Source organism: Oncorhynchus nerka, linkage group LG1 (genome assembly GCF_034236695.1).
Source record: "Oncorhynchus nerka isolate Pitt River linkage group LG1, Oner_Uvic_2.0, whole genome shotgun sequence".
In the NCBI taxonomy this organism is placed as follows: Eukaryota; Metazoa; Chordata; class Actinopteri; order Salmoniformes; family Salmonidae; genus Oncorhynchus; species Oncorhynchus nerka.
In genome coordinates, this window is record NC_088396.1 from 15,187,960 (window position 1) to 15,210,946 (window position 22,987).

At 44.2% G+C, this 22,987-nt stretch overlaps 1 pseudogene; it reads right to left on the reverse strand.

Moving 5' to 3' along the window:
• Positions 1-5,736: 5,736 nt before the first annotated feature.
• LOC115135607 (obg-like ATPase 1) overlaps positions 5,737-22,987 on the reverse strand; it is a 63,389-nt pseudogene continuing 46,138 nt past the window's right edge.

The window sequence follows — 22,987 nt, forward strand, 5'->3', positions numbered from 1 at the left end:
GAATCCGACCATCACCCCTGGTGAGACAAAATCGTGACTCATCAGTGAAGAGCACTTTTTGCCAGTCCTGTCTGGTCCAGCGACGATGGGTTGTGCCCATAGGCAACATTTTTGCCGGTGATGTCTGGTGAGGACCTGCCTTACAACAGGCCTACAAGCCCTCAGTCCAGCCTCTCTCAGCCTATTGCGGACAGTCTGAGCACTGATGGAGGGATTGTGCGTTCCTGGTGTAACTTGGGCAGTTGTTGTTGCCATCCTGTACCTGTCCCGCAGGTGTGATGTTCAGATGTACTTATCCTGTGCAGGTGTTGTTACACGTGGTCTGCCACTGCGAGGACGATCAGCTGTCCGTCCTGTCTCCCTGTCTTAGGCATCTCACAGTACGGACACTGCAATTTATTGCCCTGGCCACATCTGCAGTCCTCATGCCTCCTTGCAGCATGCCTAAGGCACATTCACGCAGATGAGCAGGGACCCTGGACATCTTTCTTTTGGTGTTTTTCAGAGTCAGTAGAAAGGCCTCTTTTGTGTGCTGAGTTTTCATAACTGTGACCTTAATAGCCTACCGTCTGTAAGCTGTTAGTGTTCTAATGACCGTTCCACAGGTGCATGTTTATTAATTGTTTATGGTTCATTGAACAAGCATGGGAAACAGTGTTTAAACCCTTTACAATGAAGATCTGTGAAGTTATTTGGATTTTTACGAATTAGACAGGGTCCTGAAAAGGGGACATTTCTGAATGTTATCTGATGTTAGCAAGTTATTGTTATCCATTAACCTTATTTCTAAGGGTTGAGTTTTTCCAAAAATGAAAAAAAAAATGGATTAAATACAAAAATGCCTCCATCAATCTACACACAATACCCCATAATGACAAAGCAATGTTTAAAAAAATAAATAAAATAAAAAACATAAATACCTAGTTTACGTAAGTATTCAGAACATTCGCTATGAGCTCAGATGCATCCTGTTTCCATTGATCATCCTTGAGATGTTTCTACTTGATTGGAGTCCACCTGTGTTAAATACAATTGATTGAACATGATTTGGAAAGGCACACACCTGACTATATAGGGTCCCACTGTTGAGAGTGTATGTCAAAGCAAAAACCAAGCCATGAGGTCGAAGGAATTGTCCGTAGAGCTCTGAGACAGGATTGGGTCGAGGCACAGATCTGGGGAAGGGTACTAAAACAATTCTGACGGTCCCCAAGAACACAGTGGCTTCCATAATTCTTAAATGGAAGAAGTTTGGAACCACCAAGACTCTTCCTGGAGCTAGCCGCCTGGCAAACTGAGCAATCGGGGGAGAAGGGCCTTGGTCAGGGAGGTGACCAAGAACCCGATGGTGTTTCTGACAGAGCTCCAGAGTTCCTCTGGAGAATCTTCCAGAAGGACAACCATCTCTGCAGCACTCCACCAATCAGGCCATTAAGGTAGGGTGGTCAGACGGAAGCCAATCTAGTAAAAGGCACATGACAGCCCACTTGGAGTTTGCCAAAAGGCAACTAAGGACTCTCAGACCATGAGAAACAAGATTCTCTGACCTGATGAAATCAAGATTGAACTCTTTGGCCTGAATGCCAAGCGTCACGCCTGCAGGAAACCTGGCACCATCCCTATGGTGAAACATGGTGGTGGCAGCATCATGCTGTGGGGATGTATTTCAGTGGCAGGGACTGGGAGACTAGTCAGGTTCTAGGGAAAGATGAACGGATTCAAGTACAGAGAGATCCTTGATGAAAACCTGCTCCAGAGCGCTCAGAACCTCAGACTGGGGCAAAGGTTCACCTTCCAACAGGACAACAACACGAAGCACATAGCCAAGACAACACAGGAATGGCTTCGGCACAAGTCTCTGAATGTCCTTGAGTGGCCCAGCCAGAGCCTGGACTTGAACCCAATCGAACATCTCTGGAGAGACCTGAAAACAGTAGTGTTGCAACACTCCCCATCCAATCTGACAGAGCTTGAGAGGATCTGCAGAGAAGAATGGGAGAAACTCCCCAAATACAGGTGTGCCAAGCTTGTAGCGTCATACACAAGAAGACTCGAGGCTGTAATCGCTGTCAAAGGTGCTTCAACACAGTACTGATTAAAGGGTCTGAATAATGTAAATGTGATTTTTCCGTTATTTATTTTTAATACATTTGCAAACATTTCAAAAATCCTGGTTTTGCTTTGTCATTATGAGGTATTGTGTGTAGATGAGGAAAACAAATGATTTAATCAATTTTAGAATAAGGCTGTAACATAACAAAATGTGTAAAAAGTAAAGGGGTCTGAATACTTTCGGAATGGACTGTATATTAATATGTGCTATTTTCAGCACTTTCCTTGTAGCTTATCAGAGATATACATAATATGGAAAAGACCAAACAAAGCAAGAGAAAAATAAATACATTCAGAAGTTCATTGATCTGTGTGTGTGTGTGTGCGCGCCAGAGGGTTGAAGCTACGAACCCATAGGCTTGGCTCTCTCATTCCTTCCAGGCTTTTGGGAGGGAGGGTAGACAATGAGCCTGTCATAGCAGATGTAAGCTAGAATTGCTAACATGTCTTTGAACCTCAGGAACTTGAACACTATAGGCCTGGGCCTGTTACCTGGGCCGGTGGTTGGTTTTCCAGTCCTGTGAGCGCACTCCACCTCAGTCTTCCTGTGGTCCATCTTCAGTTTCTCAGTTATCATTTCCCTCACTTTGTCAGACACCGTTCAGGCCTCGTGGGGATTTTGCAATTCCGTCCACAACAATGTTGTTCCACCTGGATTGTCCCTCGAGATAATCTGATTGCTCTCATTGTTATCATGAATTCACATACAGAACTGATGTCCTCTCTCAATGACTTACAGATTGCTGTCATCTTGTCGTTCTCATGTTCAAACTCAGCGAGCTGACCTTGGGAGAACTGTTCTTCAGGTCCTGGACCTCTCTGGTCAGGTCGTCTATTATTTTATTAGTTGACTCCGCTAGTATTTGGACACAACACTTGAAGCAATTTTTGTTGTTGTTGTAGCAACTGCTTGTAGAAGTATGGTACTCCCACCGGCTTTGGTCTTTGTCTTGGTAGCAACATATGTCACGCTGTTACTCCTAGCACTTCTTAGGGAAGACTGGAAACAACAAAGAGCAGGGATCTAGACAGCCACAAGCCTGGAACAATCCGCTATCCCAGCCACAATGGATAAGTGCGTAGCTAGGTTAACTGCTACGCAAAGCAGGTCCTCAGGCTTTGGTCGGCAGGATCACTGGACAGATAGTAGCAGTCCCAGCAACTGATGCCAACCACATTGCAGGATCCAAACTCAAAAGGTAGCTAGCGATAAACCGTTCTTTTTCAATAGACTTTCAATACAACAAACTTTGCAAAACAACAAACTGAACTCTCCTTCGTTCCACGAGTGTACAAAACATTAGGAACACTTTTATAATATTGAGTTGCACCCCCCTTTTGTCCTCAGAACAGCCTCAATTCGTTGGGCATGGACTCTACAAGGTGTCAAAAGCGTTCCAGTGGAATGCTGTTCCATGTTGACTCCAATGCTTCCCACTGTTGTGTGAAGTTGGCTGGATGTCCTTTGGGTGGTGGACCATCCTTGATACACACGGATACTGTTGATAGTAAAAAAAAACAGCATCCTTGCAGTTGTTGACACACTCAAACCGGTGCGCCTGGCACCTATATTTTGTCTTTCCCATTCACCCTCTAAATGGCAAACATACACAATTCATGCCTCAATTTTCCCAAGGCTTTAAAAATCCTTCTAAAAAACCTGTCTCCCCCTTAACCGACACTGATTGAAGTGGATTTAACAAGTGACGTCAATAAGGGATCGTCGCTTGATACACCTGGTCAGTTTATGTCATGTAATATGCATGTGTTTCTAATGTTTTGTACACTCAGTATACACGCCGATGAGGAGTTCCCTTACAGAAAGGAGATCAAATGAACACTGCTCTGGCCCTTTGATAGCCAGCTTGTTGGTATTAAAGCCTAAAATGGCCTACTTATGACATGATTAAAGACCAGAAGACTTTTATCGTTTTTTTGTTGTCTCAAGGGGTACATCTGCATCATTCTAAATAACTTTATTACTGTTCCTAAGAAATGCACTGATACTTCATTATCTGAAAAACAAAACACTGGAGGCAGACCACAGAGATCAACTTGTCAATCCAAGCCCTTATGACTATTGAATGGGCCTCAATGTGGGGTTTGGTGGTTGGTTAACAACAACAACACCCCTCTTGCCGAAAAATAATGGGAAGGAATGCCTTTAGCCCTCGCTGTAGTCCCTGGAGAAACCTCATGTTTTCACTCAGACAATGATTAAAGGGATACTCCGGGATTTTGCCAATGAGGCCATTTGTCTACTTCCCCAGAGTCAGATGAACTTGTGGAGACCAATCTTATGTCTCTGTGTCCAGTACGAAGGAAGCTAGTGGTAGTTTTATGAGACAATGTTAACTAGCGTTAGCGCAATGACTGGTTACTCATAAACCTCCAGTCATTGCGCTAACGCTAGTTAGCAACTTTCTTCAAACTGCACAGAGGCTTTAAAATGGTATGCATGAGTTCATCTGACTCTGGGGATGTGGATAAAGGGCCTCATTGGCAAAATCCTAAAGTATCCCTTTAACCTAAAATACCCCCAGTAGCTCAGCTTGGACAAGAATATAGAACATACAGTACATAGCGACTATGATATACATTGTGGAATGCATGCCTACAATACTTTACGTTATAAAGGTACTTTCCACAACCCCAACATCCCCCATCAAACATGATCATTTGTGTGTGTGTGTGTGTGGGGGGGGTAATTATGTCTTGAAGATAGTAATACAACTTTATTTTGATGCCAAACACAACGCTTTATAGTGCCTGTGCAGTCTTTTTATCGTAAACAACGACTTTTAAAGCAAGTACATGCAATACCCTTCATGAGAAATTACCATTTTTATTCAATCTTTGTGCCTCCATCAGAAGGCCATTTTGTTCTCTGCAGAGAGGGGGGTATTTATAGAGGCAAGATATTCAGGGAAGGAGTTTGATCCGCTCTGTGTTCTCACTCCTGTGGAGCACGCAATCTCACTTTGCAGCACCGTCCGCAGCTCCAGCCATACCATTCCATCAGCATAAATGCCTCAAAAACACTTACACACAAAGTATACAGGTGAGAAAAACACTACTTCAGTGGGACTAGGAATGGGTTTTTTGGGGGGGGGGGGGGTTGTGCTTCTGAATTGTGACTTCCTTTTACTTTTCAGAATTCCATATAAAAGAAAGTCTTTTGGAAAGGATGTTTTTTTCGATCACTCAGTGGCATGGAAACACAGGAGAATTTGACAAAAACAGCCTTCAGGCATACCTACATTTAGTGATAGTAGCTAATGGCACTCTCAATAATAATGGGGTGCACATTTATAAAGCAATTGCTTGAAATACAGAACATATCAGAATACCAGGACTCAAATGAGAGCAGGAATAACCACGGAGAGGAAAGGTTCATTCAAACACAATTTCACCTGACCAATTCTCTTGTATGAAATAATCAGCATCCCACACTTAGCCCTCTAAAATAAGAATCACTTTACAGATACAATTACTGCTGTCCCCTCTCTGCCAGAGCCACTGTCAACTGTGTCTTTTAATTCTGTAATCAGTTGCCAGCAGGACCCACTATCGCCGCCTGCATGCCGCGCCAGTCAATACAGACATCCCCAAACACACACCGGCTGGTTTTGTCAAATGTTTTATTGAGTGTAGACATCTGGGCTACTGTAAAACATGCATTATCTCTGGAAGGAGGAGAGGAGCAGCTCGCATTGTCCCTGCTGTCAGCTGTGTCAGGCCTGGCACCAGTGATGGAGATTAATGAAGTATCAAGAGAGTAATACTCTTCTTCAAATGCTCCTACCATTTGGAGGGGGGGGGGGGGGGCATCCTGATCTTAAATAGCAAAGCTGTCAGTGTTTAGTGGATCTGTGCTTTGGCAAGGGGGATTGTATAGAATTCTCCTGGACAGAAAATAAACAGGGATAATGTGGCAGAATGGGCAGTAGGTAGGACTGAGCCGACTTGGCAGGTAGCAATCAATCTCCAGCTTCATTCTGTCTAAAACAAAGAAGAATTCACTAACGGCACAGTCCATTCTGGTAGCCGACAGACTGCGACTGAGTCACTTCTTAGTCTTGGGCAGGTTTGGCGTGTTGAATTTGAAAAAGATAATGTCTCCGTCTTCCACAATGTAGGTTTTTCCCTGTTGTCTGTATTTCCCTGCTGCCTGTAAAATAGAGAAACACAACACCTAATTAATGACAGTTATGAAAAACAAGAAATAGCAAATTAGCAATGAACACACGTGCACATCATCTCACTGTCTTACACACACACACACACACACACACACACACACACACACACACACACACACACACACACACACACACACACACACGGGGTGTCTAGAATCCCACTGAGTGAATAACCCTCTTCTCTGTCAATTTCCATTCATATGTACAAGTAACATTTTAATAACGCTCTGTCATTATAGCATCCTCATACTTCTTAAGGAAACAAAATAAGTTCCAACATTTCTTTTGTATACATTAGATGTGTTTGTTCCCCTTCCCGGGCAAACTCAAAATAATTGACTTGAAGTGCTAATACGGACGAGTTTATGCATTCTGGTTCTGCACAGAGCACAATTAATTAGAAGAATCAATGTCCCTTTAAAGGCTCAGGAGACCATTTAATCCAGACCCAATAGCACCAGAAACACTGCTTGGAGAGGGAGACAGGGGGAAAAAAATCAATGGCTATTTGTGATTCCTGAGTATGTATTAAACCAGACACGTCTAACTGGTTCATTTGCACTTGAAAGCAGCCATCTGGAGGAGCAAGCTTGGCTTAAGCAGATATGATTACTAATAATGTGATATCCCTGTACGCTGGCCTATTCAACAGTCCATTCCCACAACTGGCATAAATAGCATTGGCCTTAATGCTGCAGTCAGAAACGCTCTGTGTCCATATATATATATATATATTATATATGCATATGTATATATGTATATATTTAACAGGTGGTATCAGTAGCTTTCACCTGGTTAGTCTATGTCATGGAAAGAGCAGGTGTTCAAGGGAATGAGGGGTTAGGAAGAGAGCATGCAGCCGGACCTGAGGCTCTGATGTCAGGCTTCCATTTTTTTTGGAGGGGTTGTACTTATTACCCCTTTTTCTCCCCAATTGGTAGTTACAGCGTTGTCCCATCGCTGCAACTCCCCTATGGACTCGAGAGAGGCGAAGGTCGAGAGCCATGCATCTTCCAAAACACGACCCTGCCAAGCCGCACTGCTATTTGACACGGCTCGCTTAACCTGGAAACAGTCCAGCTGGCAACCAAAGTCAACTTGCCCACGCCCAAATCAGCTTGCAGGCGCCCAGCCCGCCACAAGGAGTCGCTAGAGCGCATTGGAACAAGGAAATCCCGACCAGCCAAACCCTCCCCTAACCCGAACGACACTGGGCCAATTGTGCGCCACATCATAGATCTCCCAGTCACACCTAGCTGTGATACAGCCTGGGATCGAACCTGTTACGCCACAAGCACTGCAATGCAGTGCCTTAGACCACTGCGCCACTCGGGAGGTCTGTCAGGCTTCCATAACATCAGCGTTCAAAACCCCAGAGCCCGGCACATTTCCCCTCTACTGACACTTTAGGAAGTAGTAACCAACAATAGATTACAGCTGAATTATATACATTTTACAAAGACCTGAGGTGAAATATTGAATGTAATATTCTGGTAATGTATTTTTTATTTCCGATGTGGATCAAGGGCAAGTTATGTAGTGTATAAGTCTCTGTCAGACAGAGGATTTGGCTGGCCATTGAGTGAGCTGCGGAGATCTACTTGGTGATAATATGAGTAAGTAGGGCAAGCTCTCACTGCTTGCCAGTGCTAATCACACATCTCCTGCACAGGATTTAGAAGGGATTAGCATCTGATACTCTGATTTCCACTTTGTCCACATCCCTAATTGTTTAATCCATATATTCCATTGGTGAACTAAATACTTTTAGACCTGCTACATTTTAAACAGAACCCGGGGACAATTTAACAGGTAAAAAGTATCCAATTACATCATGGTTTGATCTCATCAACAGCTATTGGCTGGTGGTCAAGTTTAATGGCGTTTGAAGCTTAAGTACCAAGACTATCTACATAATAGCCCTGTGAAGTGCTTTGTACACACTATAATAACAGATGCCAGTCAAGGCTCTGGAGGTAAACCAATAGAGGCACTTCCTCCAGACGCGTGCTAACCACTGACACTGACACATTCATGTCCTGCTGTTCCAATGGCAGGACCATACAAGACAGACCAACAGCATCAGACACGCTAAGTCACGCTGGGTGTTGGGAAATTGCTCCAATCCATTGTGTGACATGGAACACTTTGGAATGTTGTTCCTTGCCCCGAGCTTTCTTCTGGGGGAGAAGGGGAAAAAAAGCCAGAACAAAGAGCATTACCTCAACCAGGCGGGTGAGAGGTGTTACAGATGAGGCCAATGTCTTACAGTTACCCTGAACATCAGCACACACTCGCCGAGGGAGGAAAAAAACAGCCTTTAAAGCATTCCGTGACACTACCTGCTGTACTTATCACAACGCTATAGTCTTCTCAAATTCACCGTGAAATACAGTGATTATATTGGACAGAGCAGCGCCCATGTAAAAGCCACAGCCCAGTAAAAAGGTCAAAACAAACATGGGCAGTAATAAAATAAGATATGCAGGCCACATTTATGTTCATCCGTGCAACAGTCCTGATGTAAATAATTTCACACTTTATTTAACTCGGCTCTTTATATCACTCTCACAAAAAGTGCCGAGCTATAACGGTCTGCTCTATAGATGTGGCCTTGTGGGGTACAGAGATCTTCCTCTGAGAGGCTGGCCTGAGGTATAAGAAAGGCCTACCGTGAGCCTGTTAAAACAGATGGTGATGAAGATATGCGCCGCAGGAGAAGAATGGCAGTGTTTAGAGACAGAATCCATTGGCTTGTCAGGTGCGCTGGCAGAGTGTGTGCAGTAATTTCTTCCCCTGGCTAAAGGTGAAGAGTGTTTGCAGTGCAAGCAGTGGGGTGACTGTCAGCTCCACTGATCACAGGAGACTTCCCTCATCTGCACCCCGACGGCTCACCTTGACAGCGTTCTCGCTTGCCTCCCTCTTTAAAATCTGGCGAATTTCATTACTTCAGCCATAACGAAGCCCTTCTCAAAGTCCGCGTGGATCTTGCCGGCTGCCTGTGGAGCCTTGGTTCCTTTCTGTCAGGAGGAGGAAAGAGAAAGGACGCACAAGGTAAATTAATTGTTTTGGAGAAGATGGATTTCAGCACAGGACTGACATGCTGTTTGATAGGGGGATGGTGAAGTGAGCATGGGTAGGGGGTGTGTTGGGGGTTATTCTTGCCTCGCTCCTGATTTCTGGATTGCACGTCACACGTTTGTGCCTTGCTAGAGTAGCCTTGAGGCCGATAAGGAGCCTGCGCTGCTATCAATGCCCACCAGCAATTTCTGATTCCGTGGCGCTATTGATTTCTGTCCAAGCAATCTTCCCTCATTGTGGGTTGCTACTCTGGCCTCAGGTCGCCAGAGAGGGAGAGAGGCAGTGTTGCAGGGGGATATACACTGTATTGACCTGGCTGTATCATACCTGACCATTTTGAAATGGAAACTCTCACTACGCTTTATATACAGTGTGTGCGCTATATCCCCTTTGTCATGTTTGAATTTCCTCAAAATGTATTCCTAGCACAGCAGATGATTGAAAGGAAATATAAAGGATCCCTTTATAGAATATACATTCATACATACATTTAAAACCAACATTATAACAGAATGAAAATATGAAATTGGTTGTTTTTCTCCAAGAACAAAAAACAACCGTCCCCCCAACTTTTATAAATTCTTCCTACATTAAATACCATTTAGCATCAGAAGTCACAACGTTCTCTGATAAAATACGCAATTTATATGCATTGAAATAATGCCTGGGAAAATGACAAATTACCCAAATAAGTGACATCCCTGCGCGGCATCATTATGACCTGTGCCTGTCGACCTCCTCTCCCTCTCTCTCTCTCCCTCGGCTCTGTAGCACTGTGCTCCAAAACTGCGGAGCACTTTTAATTATGTATATAATCAGGTTGGGGTCAACATATTTCATGCCAAAAGAATGATGTGCATTTAATGACTCCAATACATTACCATCCCTATGCAATCTCATTGACGGAGTGCTTGTAAGTTTAACTACCATTAATCAGCATCAAGGTTTGTCTAGGTAGAGAAAAATAGATTAGGGGCTGATTTTGTCCTATAGCGCATTACAAGAGATACACATCATAGCAGTTAACAGCTATGCAGAGCAGCCTGATAGATAATGGTCACCTCGAGGCTGCCTAATAAAGCATGCTAAAGGGCTTAGCAGCACCATGTTACAGAGTGTCGTTTTTACAATGTAAGATGTATTGGGTTAATATAGCTACTCACTGATGCTTACCTGACTAAACGCCTCACACAATCAAGGCTAGCCGTAATCAGTTATGTCAAAGGAGACAAGCCCATAGGAGAAATGCTTGGAGGAGTTATGTTACTTTCCTAAACCCACTGAGGACATCACTCATGGCTGGGCGGAGGTGGCTCATATATTTAACCACTATGATGTCACCCAAATAAAAATGTTCTGTTTATTATCAACCTAAAACGTTGGCTTAATAACATACACACTTTCAGTTTAGTTAGTTGTAAAAATAAAAAATATATTTTTTAAACTGCTCACGTTCCTTACACAGATCGACTAGCGAATCAGAATACAACTCCTGACAGGTTAAAACCTTATTATGACTGCTCTTAATCCTTCTAACATTTGCACAATACCAGTGCGCCGAGCCAACATCTGTATCGATGTAAATCCTCCTGTGATTCAGTGTCACCCAGGCTCTCGGCGGGCTCAGTAAACTGAGACACAGAGAGGAGGAGCCCCCAGCAAGACCCACAAACGGTTGAATAAAAAGCCACATCAATTTCAGCACAGACAACCCCCGTCACACAGATTAGGCAGGCACAATGCTAGGGCCCCTTATCTCCCGCGGCAGGAGGAGGGCAGGCAGATCTGCACGGGATGGAAACATTCTCAGGAAGTAATGGGCAAAATCAATTGTTGCCCTCCTCAATCAAAGTAGCCCCCACTTTCACTGTTCAGCAGCTCAACAGTAATTGAAGTTATCCTTGGTCTGTAATGACTAGCTAAAGCTGGACCATGACAAAGTTGAAAGTGGCTGATATCAGGCTGCATGCCAGCAGGGTGGAACGGTATGCGGCGCGGCCGGCCGCGGGGGCAGGGTCTTACCCGGATGGTCCCCGCACGGACCTCATCTGGTCCAGCTGTGAAGAAGTACTCCAACTGTAGGGCTCCATAGCCAGCCTTGATGATCCTTGTCAGAACGCTGTCGGAATAAGCAGGGTGAAAGCAATTTTATTTTCCATGTTGTTCGTGGTGCTGTAAATGCTAGGTCTTTTAGGATATTTTAGTGGTGCTTTGATTCGTAGCCAAAGTTCACGTCTGTGGCAAGACCACATCAATTCCAATACATAAACACATTAAATAAATAAAATAGGGTCAACATTGAACATTTCATTCTCCAGTGATTTAAAAAAAAAAAAAATTGTCACGCTTGCCGTCTCATTTAGCACCTTTAAGAATTCATCCCAATGTCTCTCTGAGCAGAGAAAAAAATCTGCTGTCACGATTTCTCTTCCTCCATAGAGTTTTTCACATGCGAACAATATACCCGAAATGCCCAAGTTATAATTATACCTGTAGATGACAGATGACAGTTAAAAACTTCATTTATAAGAAAACCCTTTGACTGAGTTGTTCCCGTATAGAGAGGGATCCTTGCTTTATAATGGTAATTACTCTACCATGTATTATTCTATCAGCGCACGCAATTAAAGGAGACTGAATGCTAATTAACCTCTGAGCCTTGTGCTCGGTGCAGTACGTCTTAAATCTCCTCTTCACTCATGTCCTGCAGGAGACTCTCCACTCCTCCGCTGAAGGGGATGACCAGCGCCCCGGGGTCGTGAACTGTCTACCCACTCCTTGATTGTCACCAACCTGGACAGTAGACACAACAACACAGGCAGGTTGGAGCTTCATGGTGCCGGTGTTGACTGACAGGACAGAACAGAGCAGCGTTTGTTATCAGTCGGCTGGCCGATGCATATTCATGAGAGAACAGCCGTGCCTGTTTACCACGTCGTTTCGGAACATTGCCTTCCCCAAGGTCGCGCTGTGATTGCACAGTTTCACTTTGTTACCGAGTTTGCCTTATTAACAAGTTCCCAGTTCAGGAATAAGTTTGCCATGTCATGCGTAGGTATGAATACATGCAATGACATCCCATTAAGAAAAAGCAGATTGTTGACAATTATCATGGTTAAAATGGCAGTGTTTTTACCCCAAATTCACTCCAAGGTTACAGCTCTACTGTTAAGTACAAGTTGATTTATTTCAAACAGTTAGTAGCCATTCCAGTAATTGCCCTAAGGCCTGGAGGATGGATGTAAGTATAGTATTCCCACTTATGAACGTCTTAGTCATTCCCTTCCCTTAAATCCCTTTTAAGAGTGTTTTTCTGCCCTGTGACTCAGCGGGAGACCTGACATTGCAGGACAAAGATATCCTCACAGTTAATGGTAACTCTCTGCCAGAACAATGTGGGTGGGGGGTGATGGGGGGGTCAGATAATTATGAGATTAGCCCCACGCGTTTACAGCCTGTCCTGGGATTGGACGAAGCCCAACGAGCAGCATCACACAGACCCATTTTCACACATTGGGCCCGAAAGAGAGAGCTCCCAGGCTTCTGGATTGATTCTAAAGGCCCGTCATTATCTGTAATCCCGGTTTCCTGTTTACAAAACCTATAAGAAATCAAAGGCTGGGAGTGGCCGCACAACCTCAATACCACAGCTATTCTAATAATAATGTCACCCGTTTATCATCTAACTATTGGATCACTGGTTCAGTCAATCCATCTCGGGTGTCTTTCTATCACTTACAACTGAACAATACTATCAATGCTAAATATCGGAGAAGAATTCCAACTTCTGGGAAATGTCATTGCAGCTTCATAACAGCTGCGGTTGCTTGGATGCTTTTTTGATCATTTGATTTATCTTACTGAGTGCTGCCAAACGTGCGTCAGGGCAGACCATCAGTGTATTCTCTCCGCAATAAGCATAACCATCTATCTACAACCAATATTTCACTTCCTGCTAACACAGAGGCTGTGATGCACTTAAACTAGAGTTGAGGATATGACAGGCGCCACCACGAGCTGGTCACCCCTTCTCATGAAGGGAAAAATGTACATTTAGTGGAAACTCAAACTCGAAAGCCAAGGAGATGACTGCCTCTCCAAGTAGGGAAAAGAATCCAATCTGGGATAATAACAGCTGTAGTTTGTCACTTTTAGGAGCCTAGTCGTCTATTCGCTGGCAGATTATTTGCATTCCTCAGGTATCACGTTCTCTACAGGCGACTGAATAATGATTCACAAATCACTCTCCCGACACCAGTCAAGGGCTGTGATCCTGTGAATAGGCCATTGTACCTGAGACTGTAATTGGCGAAGACTTGACAGAATCGAGCGTCGTCAGCCAAGCAACAAAGAGGCTCTTGGTGGAGCGCTGAGGGATGATTTTAATAATGTGGAAGCCGAGATGGAGAACGTGAGCGCCAAATGAGCACGGGGGTCCCTGGCTCCGCGCACAGAGTGACACAGGAGCAGACAAACACCGTGCAACAGGAACAAGGTACACCCCCTTCGTGCAACAGAGGGAACGCAGCACTGTCAAATGAGATTTGATGTTCTGTCAACATGACTTTTCTCACCAACTTCATCAACTTCACCAGTCTAGTTACGCCACTTTACAATCGTATTTACATCCTCTCCAAAGCATCTCGACAAATTAATTGGGTAAATGTTAACACCAAAACATCAAAAATATGGCTTCTCTCTAATGAATTAAAATGCTGAATCACACACACACATAAAGATGAGCAAAAATGACTGTATGAAATAAATAATACAAATACTGAGCTATACTCAAACAAATTGGGAAATAATATTATTTTATAATAACCCTAACCCTAACCGCTCAGAGAAAGAGATTTGTTGAAAGAGTAATACATGATTTTTTTTTGCAAAAAGAGCATCAAAATGTTTGGCACCACCGTTTTCAATAGCTTTCAATACCTTCCCTCGTGACTTTTCTTTTTTTTATGAGATTGGAGAACACATTGAGAGGGATCTTAGACCATTCCTTCAAATATGATTTTCAATGGTTTTCAAGTCTGGAGACTGAGATGGCCATTGCAACATTTTGATTTTGTGGTCAATTAATAATTTATTTGTAAATTTTGATTAGTGCTTGAGGTTATTGTCTTGCTGGAAGATCCACTTGCGGCCAAGTGTCAGCCTGGCCAGGAGGCAACCAGGTTTTTGGCTAAAATCTCCTTGTACTTGGTATAGTTCCATTGACCTTAACAAGGGCCCCAGGACCAGTGGAAGGAAAATAGCCGCATAACATCAAAGATCAACCACCATATTTTACTGTAGGTACTTTGCTGCATATTCTTCTGTTTTTCAACACATAACCTACCACACAGATTTAAATCCAAACTGTAACTTGGCCAATCCAGCGCATTCACCGTCTTCTTGGTAAGCAACTCCCGTGTTTGAGGTTATTGTCCTGCTGAAAGATGAATTTCTCTCCCAGTGTCTGGTGTTAAAGCCGTTTTTTCTCTAGGAAGCAGGTTTTCCTCTAGAATTTTGCCTGGGTTTAGCGCCATCCCGTTTCTTTTCATCCTGAAAAACTCCCCAGTCTGTGCCGATGTCAAGCATACCCATACCATGATGCAGCCACTACCATGCTTGAAAATCAGTGATGTGTTGTGTTGGATTTTCCCCAAACATAAGGCTTTGCGTTTAAGCCAAATAATGCATTCCTTTGCCATTTTTTTTGCATTATTACTTTAGAGTCTTGTTGCATATACATTATTACTTTAGTGCCCTGTTGCATACATATACATTATTACTTTAGTGCCTTGTTGCATACATATACATTATTACTTTAGTGCCTTGTTGCATACATATACATTATTACTTTAGTGCCTTGTTGCATACATATACATTATTACTTTAGTGCCTTGTTGTATATATATACATTATTACTTTAGTGCCTTGTTGCATACATATACATTATTACTTTAGTGCCTTGTTTTTATTATATTTGATTATTCTTTTCACTCTGTCATTTAGGTAATTCTTGTGGGGTCAATCAATCAAATCAGTCAATCAATCAATCAAATTGTTTTATAAAGCCCTTTTTACATCAGCCGATGTCACAAAGTGCTATACAGAAACCCAGCCTAAAACCCCAAACAGCAAGCAATGCAGGTGTAGAAGCACGTTGACTATGAAAAACCCACTAGAAAGGCAGGAACCTTGGAAGAAACCGAGAGAGGAACCAGGCTCTGATGGGTGGCCAGTCCTCTTCTGGCTGTGCAGGGTGGAGGTTATAACAGTACATGGCCAAGATGTTCAAACGTTCATAGATGACCAGCAGGGTCAGATAATAATAATCACAGTGCTTGTAGAGGGTGCAACTGGTCAGCACCTCAGGAGTAAATGTCAGTTGGCTTTTCATAGCCAATCATTCAGAGTTAGAGACAGCAGGTGCGGTAGACCGAGAGAGTCGAAAACAGCAGGTCCGGGACAAGGTAGCACTTCCGGTGAACAGGTCAGGGTTCCATAGCCGCAGGCAGAACAGTTGAAACTGGAGCAGCTACTGGAGTCACTACAATGTTGTTGATCCATCCTTAGTTTTCTCCCAGCACAGCAACATAACTCTGTAGCTGTTTTAAAGTCACCAATGGCCTCATGGTGACATCCCTAAGCAGTTTCTATCCGGTCCTGCAGCTCAGGTCAGAAGCATGTCTGGATCTTTGATGTGTCTGGGTGGTTTAATAAATCATCCACAGCATAATTATTAACTTGACCATGCTCTAAGATATACTCAATGTCTGATTTGTTATTGTTACCCATCTACCAATCAGTGCCCTCATTTATGAGGTTTTCGAAAAGCCCCCTGGTCTTTGTAGTTTAATCTGTGCTTGAAGTTCAATACTTGACTGAGGGGCTTTACAGATATGGGGGACAGAGGAAAGGGTAGTCATTTGAAAATCATGTCGAACCCTATTATTTCACAGAGTGAATCCATATAACCTATTATATGATTAGTTAAGACAAATTTGACTTCTGAATTTAGCCTTGCCTAATACTTATGCAACAATTATATTTACACATTTTATTTGAGAATTATTTTGGTAGAATTTTCTTTTCACTTTGACATTATGGAGTATTATGTGTAGATCAATGACAAAAATGTAAAAAATTCAATCCCACTTTGTAACACAATAATTTTTTTTGCATTACAAAGTAGGGTTGAATTTGTCATTGATCTATGTATAATACTCCATAATGTCATAGTGAAAAGAAAATTATACCAAAATAATTCTACAAATAAAATATAATTGTTGCATAAGTATTCACTCCCTTTGTGTCGGCAAGGATAACTTCAGAAGTCAAAATGTGTGAAATAACAGGGTTTGACATGATTTTCAAATGACCTCTGTGGCAAAAGTTCAAGGAGGTGTACACTTTCTATAGGCATTAAAGACTGTATATATATAGTACCAGTCAAAAGTTAAGACAGCAAAGCTGTCATCAAGGCAAAGGGTGGCAACTTTAAAGAATATATAAACACTTTTTTGGTTACTACATGGTTCCATATGAGGTTATTTCATAGTTTTGTTGTCTTCACTATTATTCAACAATGTATAAAATAGTAAAAATAAAGAAAACCCTTGAATGAGTAGGCGTGTCCAAAATTTTGACTGATAATGTACACTGAACAAAAATATAAACGCAACATGTCGTGTTGGTCCCATGTTTCATGAGCTGAAATGAAAGATCCCAGAAATGTTCCATACACACAAAAATCTAATTTCTCTCAAATTCTGTGCACATTTTTTTTTTTACATCCCTGTTAGTGAGCATTTCTCCTTTGCAGAGATAATCCATCTGCATGACAGGTGTGGCATATCAAGGAGCTGATTAAACAGCATGATCATTAATCAGAATAATGGCACCGGACGGGATGGCTGCCGTTTTACGGGCTCCTAACCAACTGTGCCATTTTGCTAGTTTTTTTGTAACTTATTTTGTACATAATGTTGCTGCTACTGTCTCCTATGACCAAAAAGAGCTTCTGGACATCAGAACAGTGATTACTCACCTCGAACTGGACAAAGATTTTTTCGTTATCGAGTCCAATGCGAAGGATATACTGTTTCTCGAGACCAGGCCCAAACCCCGTCATTTGCGTGCAGAAAAGACAGAGAAAAGGGGGGCGGAGGTCGAGCTGCCTTCTGAGAATTCGTAGGCGAGTGAGTAAACTTCCACTACCATCCGAACTATTGGCCAATGTGCAATCACTGAAAAATAAAATGGATGATCTACAATTAAGACAATAAAAACTGTAATATCTTATGTTTCACGGAGTCGTGGCTAAACGATGACCCGGTATTTCGTGCATTGGCAGGACAAAGAAGCTATGTGTGGTAAGACAAGGGGCGGGGATGTGTGTCTCTTTGTAAAAAACAGCTGGTACACAATTTCTAATATTAAAGGTATCGCTCGCCTGAGGAAGAGTACCTCATGATAAGCTGTAGACCACACTATATACCAAGAGAGTTCTCATCTATATTATTCGTAGCCGTTTATTTACCACCACAAACTGATGCTGGCACTAAGACCACACTCAACCAGCTGTATAAGGCCATTAGCAAACAAGAAAATGCTCATCCAGAAGTGTTGCTCCTAGTGGTCGGGGACTTTAATGTAGGAAAACTTCAATCCGTTTTACCAAATTTCTACCAGCATGTCACATGTGCAACCAGAGGGGGAAAAAACTCTAGACCACCTTTACTCCACACACAGAGACACATACAAAGCTCTCCTTCGTCCTCCATTTGGAAGAAAAACTAAAGTAGGAAGTACTAGTGACTCGCTCAATACAGAAGTGGTCAGATGACGCCGATGCAACGCTACAGGACTGTTTTGCTAGCACAGACTGGAATGTGTTCCAGGATTCATCCAATGGCATTGAGGTATATGCCACCTCAGTCCCCGGCTTCATCCAAAAGTGCATTGACGACGTCGTCCCAACAGTGACCGTACGTACATATCTCAACCAGAAGCCATGGATTACAGGGAACATCTGCACTGAGCTAAAGGCTAGAGCTGCCGCTTCAAAGAGCGGGACACTAATCCGGAAGCTTATAAGAAATCCTGCAGATGAACCATCAAACAGGCAAAGATTCAATACAGGACTAAGATTGAATCCTACTACACAGGCTCTGACGCTCGTCGGATGTGGCAGGGCTTGAAGACTATTACAGACTACAAAGGGAAGACCCAGCCGCGAGCTGGCCAGTGAAGCGAGTCCACCAGATGAGCAAAATGCCTTTCATGCTCGCTTCGAGGCAAGCAACACTGAAGCATGCATGAGATAACCAGCCGTTCTGGACGACTGTGTGATCACGCTCTCGGTAGCCGACGTGAGCAAGACCTTTAAACAGGTCAACATTCACAAAGCTGCGGGGCCAGACGGATTACCAGGACGTGTACTCAAAGCATGCGCAGACCAACTGGCAAGTGTCTTTACTGACATTTTCAACCTCTCCCTGACCAAGTCTGTAATACCTATATGTTTCAAGCAGACCACCATAGTCCCTGTGCACAAGGAAGCGAAGGTAACCTGGTAGGTAACCTGGAAGGTAAATGATTACCGCCCCGTAGCACTCACGTCGGTAGCCATGAAGATGACACATGCCCTTTCCCACCTGGACAAAAAGAGCACCTATGTGAGAATTTTCAACACCATAGTGCCCACAAAGCTCATCATTAAGCTAAGGACCCTGGGACTAAACACCTCCCTCTGCAACTGGATCCTGGACTTCCTGATGGGCCACCCCAGGTGGTAAGGCTAGGCAACAACACATGTGCCATGCTGATCCTCAACACTGGAGCCCCTCAGGGGTGATTGCTTAGTCCCCTCCTGTACTCCCTGTTCATCCACGACTGTGTGGCCAAACATGACTCCAAAACCATCATTAAGTTTGCTGATGACACAGTGGTAGGCCTGATCACAGACAACGATGAGACTGACCTCCTCCCCACAGGCTGAGACCTGGCAGTGTGGTCCCAGGACAACAACCTATCCCTATCAAGGCACAAGACGAGACCCAGATGCAGACACCGGAGGCAGATGATTGGAGTCTTACAATGTTAATTAATCCAAAAAGGGGATGGCAAAAGAATGGTTGTGTACAGGCAAAAGGTCAAAACCAGTTCAGAGTCCAATAGGTACCGAAGGGCAGGCAGATTCAACGTCAGGGCAGGCAGGATGATCAGGCAGGCGGGAAAGTAGTCCAGAGTCAGGCAGTGGTCAAAACCGGGAGGACTAGCAAAAGAGAATAGAAAAGGAGTCCGGAGAAAAACACGCTGGTTGACTTGACTAAACATATAAGATGAACTGGCACAGAGAGACAGGAAACACAGGGATAAATATACTGGGAAAAATAAGCGACACCTGGAGGGGGTGGAGACAATCAAAGGGACAGGTGAAACAGATCAGTGTGTTACACTCCCTCAATGTGAGCAAGACAAATGAGCTGATCGTGGACTACAGGAAACGGTGGGCCGAACAGGCCCCCATTAACTGTAGTGGAGCGGGTCGAGAGTTTCAAGTTCCTTGGTGTCCACGTCACCAACGAACTATCATGGACCAAACACACCAAGACAGTCGTGAAGAGGGCACGACAGCATCTTTTCCCCCTCAGGAGACTGAACACATTTGGCATGGGTCCCCAGATTCTACAGCTGCACCATTGAGAGCATCCTGGCCGGTTGCATCACCGCGTGGTATGGCAACTGCTCGGCATCTGACCGTAAGGCGCTACAGAGGGAGTGCGTACGGCCCAGTACATTACTGGGGCCGAGCTTCCTCCCATCTAGGACCTAAATACTAGGCAGTTTCAGAGGAAGGCAAAAAAAAATGTCAAAGACTCCAGTCACCCAAGTCATACACTGTTCTCTCTACTACCGCACGGCAAGCGCTACCAAAAGGCTTCTTAACAGCTTCAACCCCCAAGCCATAAGACTGCTGAACAATTAATCAAATGGCCACCCGGACTATTTACATTGACACGCCCCCCCTCCCTCTGCTGCTACTCGCTATTTATTATCGATGCAGTCACTTTACCCCTACCTACATGTACAAAATAACTTGACTACAAGTACCCCCTGTATATAGCCTCGTTATTGTTGTTTATTGTGTTACTTTTTATTTTACTATTTTTACATTAATTTATTTAATACATCTTTTTCTTGAACTGCATTGTTGGTTAAGGGATTGTAAGTAAGCATTTCACGGTAAGGTTGTACTCAGAGCATGTGACAAATAACAGTTGATTTTATTTGATTACACAGGTGCATCTTGTGCTGGGGACAATACAGAGGTCACTCTAAAATGTGCAATTTTGTGACACAACACAATGCCACAGATGTCTCAAGTTTTGAGAGAGTGTGCAATTGGCATGCTGACTGCAGGAATGTCCACCAGAGCTCTTGCCAGGGAATTGAATATTAATTTCTCTACCAACGTCGTTTTAGAGAATTTGGCAGTACATCCAACTGGACTCACAACCGCAGAACCAGATGTAACCATGTCAGCCCAGGACCTCCACATCCGGCTTCTTCACCTGCGGGATCGCCTGAGACCAGCCGCCTGGGCAGCTGAAGAAACTGTGGGTTTGCACAACTGAAGAATTTCTGCACAAACGGTCAGAAACTGTCTCTCGTAACCGACTCCTATTCGATGCCCACTGGCACAATGGAGAGGATAATACAGTGCCCCCGTCGCGGCCCGCTAACAAGGAATGCACTTCCTTCTCCGTGGATGAGTAAAACATTTAAACGTGTTAACCCTCGCAAGGCTGCTGGCCCTGACGGCATCCCTAGCTGCATCCTCAGGGCATGCGCAGAACAGCTTGCTGGTGACATATTTAATCGCTCCCTATCCCAGACTGCTGTCCCCACATGCTTCAAGATGGCCACCATTGTTCCTGTAACCAAGAAGGAAAAGATTACTGAACTAAATGGCTACCACCCCATAGCACTCACTTCCGTCATTATGAAGTGCTTTGAGAGACTAGTCAAGGATCATATCACCTCCACCTTACCGGCCACCCTAGACCCACTTCAGTTTGCATAGCGCCCCAACAGGTCCACAGACGATGCAATCGCCATCACACTGCCCTATCCCACCTGGACAAAAGGAATCCCTATGTAAGAATGCTGTTCATTGACTACAGCTCAGCATTCAACACCATAGTACCCTCCAAGCTTCTCATCAAGCTGGAGGCCTGGGTCTCAACCCCGCCCTGTGCAATTGGGTCCTGGACTTTCTGACGGGCTGCCCCCAGGTGGAAAGGTAAGAAACAACATCTCCACTTCGCTGACCCTCAACATTGGGGCCCCTGTTCACCCATGACTGCGTGGCCATGCACGCCTCCAACTCAATCACCAAGTTTGCAGACGACACAACAGTAGTGGGCTTGATTACCAATAACGACGAGACAGCCTACAGGGAGGAGGTGAGGGCACTTGGAGTGTGGTGTCAGGAAAACAACCTCTCACTCAACGTCAACAAAACTAAGGTGATGATCGTGGACTTCAGGAAACAGCAGAGGGAGCACCCCCCTATCAACATCGAAGGGACAGCAGTGGAGAAGGTGGAAAGATTTAAGTTCCTCTGTGTACACATCACAGACAAACTGAAATGGTCCACCCACACAGACAGTGTTACCTGTCTGTTCCTATTAAATGTTTGACTCCCCGTACCCATCAGGTTCGGCGAGGTGGGACGCCGGGTGGCACCCCTAGAGGGGGGGGGGGGTACTGTCACGCCCACTCCCGCTCATTCCCTCTGGCGCTCGAGGGCACAGGCACCCCAGCATTGCACACTACTGTCATCATCATTACACACACCTGCCTTTCCCCATGCGCATCAGCGATTATTGAACTCACCTGGACTCAATCACCTCTGTCATTACCTTCTCTATATTTCTGGTTCCCCTCTCTGTTCCCTGTTTCTGCAATAATGTTCATATGTCCTTATGTGATGACGCTGTTTCTGTCCTGTTACCTGTCTGTTCCTATTAAATGTTTGACCCCACGTACCTGCTTCTCATCCCCGGCATCGGTCGTTACACAGTATGGTGAAGAAGGCGCAACAGCGCCTATTCAACCTCAGGAGGCTGAAGAAATTTGGCATGTCACCCAAAACCTGCCTGATACGGCAACTGCACCGCCCTCAACTGCAAGGCTCTCCAGAGGGTGGTGCGGTCTGCACAACGCATCACCGGGGGCAAACTATCTGCCCTCCATGACACCTACAGCACCCGATGTCACAAGAAGGCCAAATAGATCATCAATGAGCCACCCGAGCCACTGCCTGTTCACACCCCTACCGTCCAGAAGGCGAGGTCAGTAGAGGTGCATCAAAGCTGAGAGACTGAAAAACAGCTTCTATCTCAAGGCCATCAGACTGCTAAACAGCAATCACTAACTCAGAGAGGCTGCTGCCTACATTGAGATCCAATCACTGGCCACTTTAATAAATGGATCACTAGTCACTTTATACAATGCCACTCTAAATAATGCCACTTTAATCATGTTTACATATCTTACATTACTGATATCACATGTATATACTGTATTTT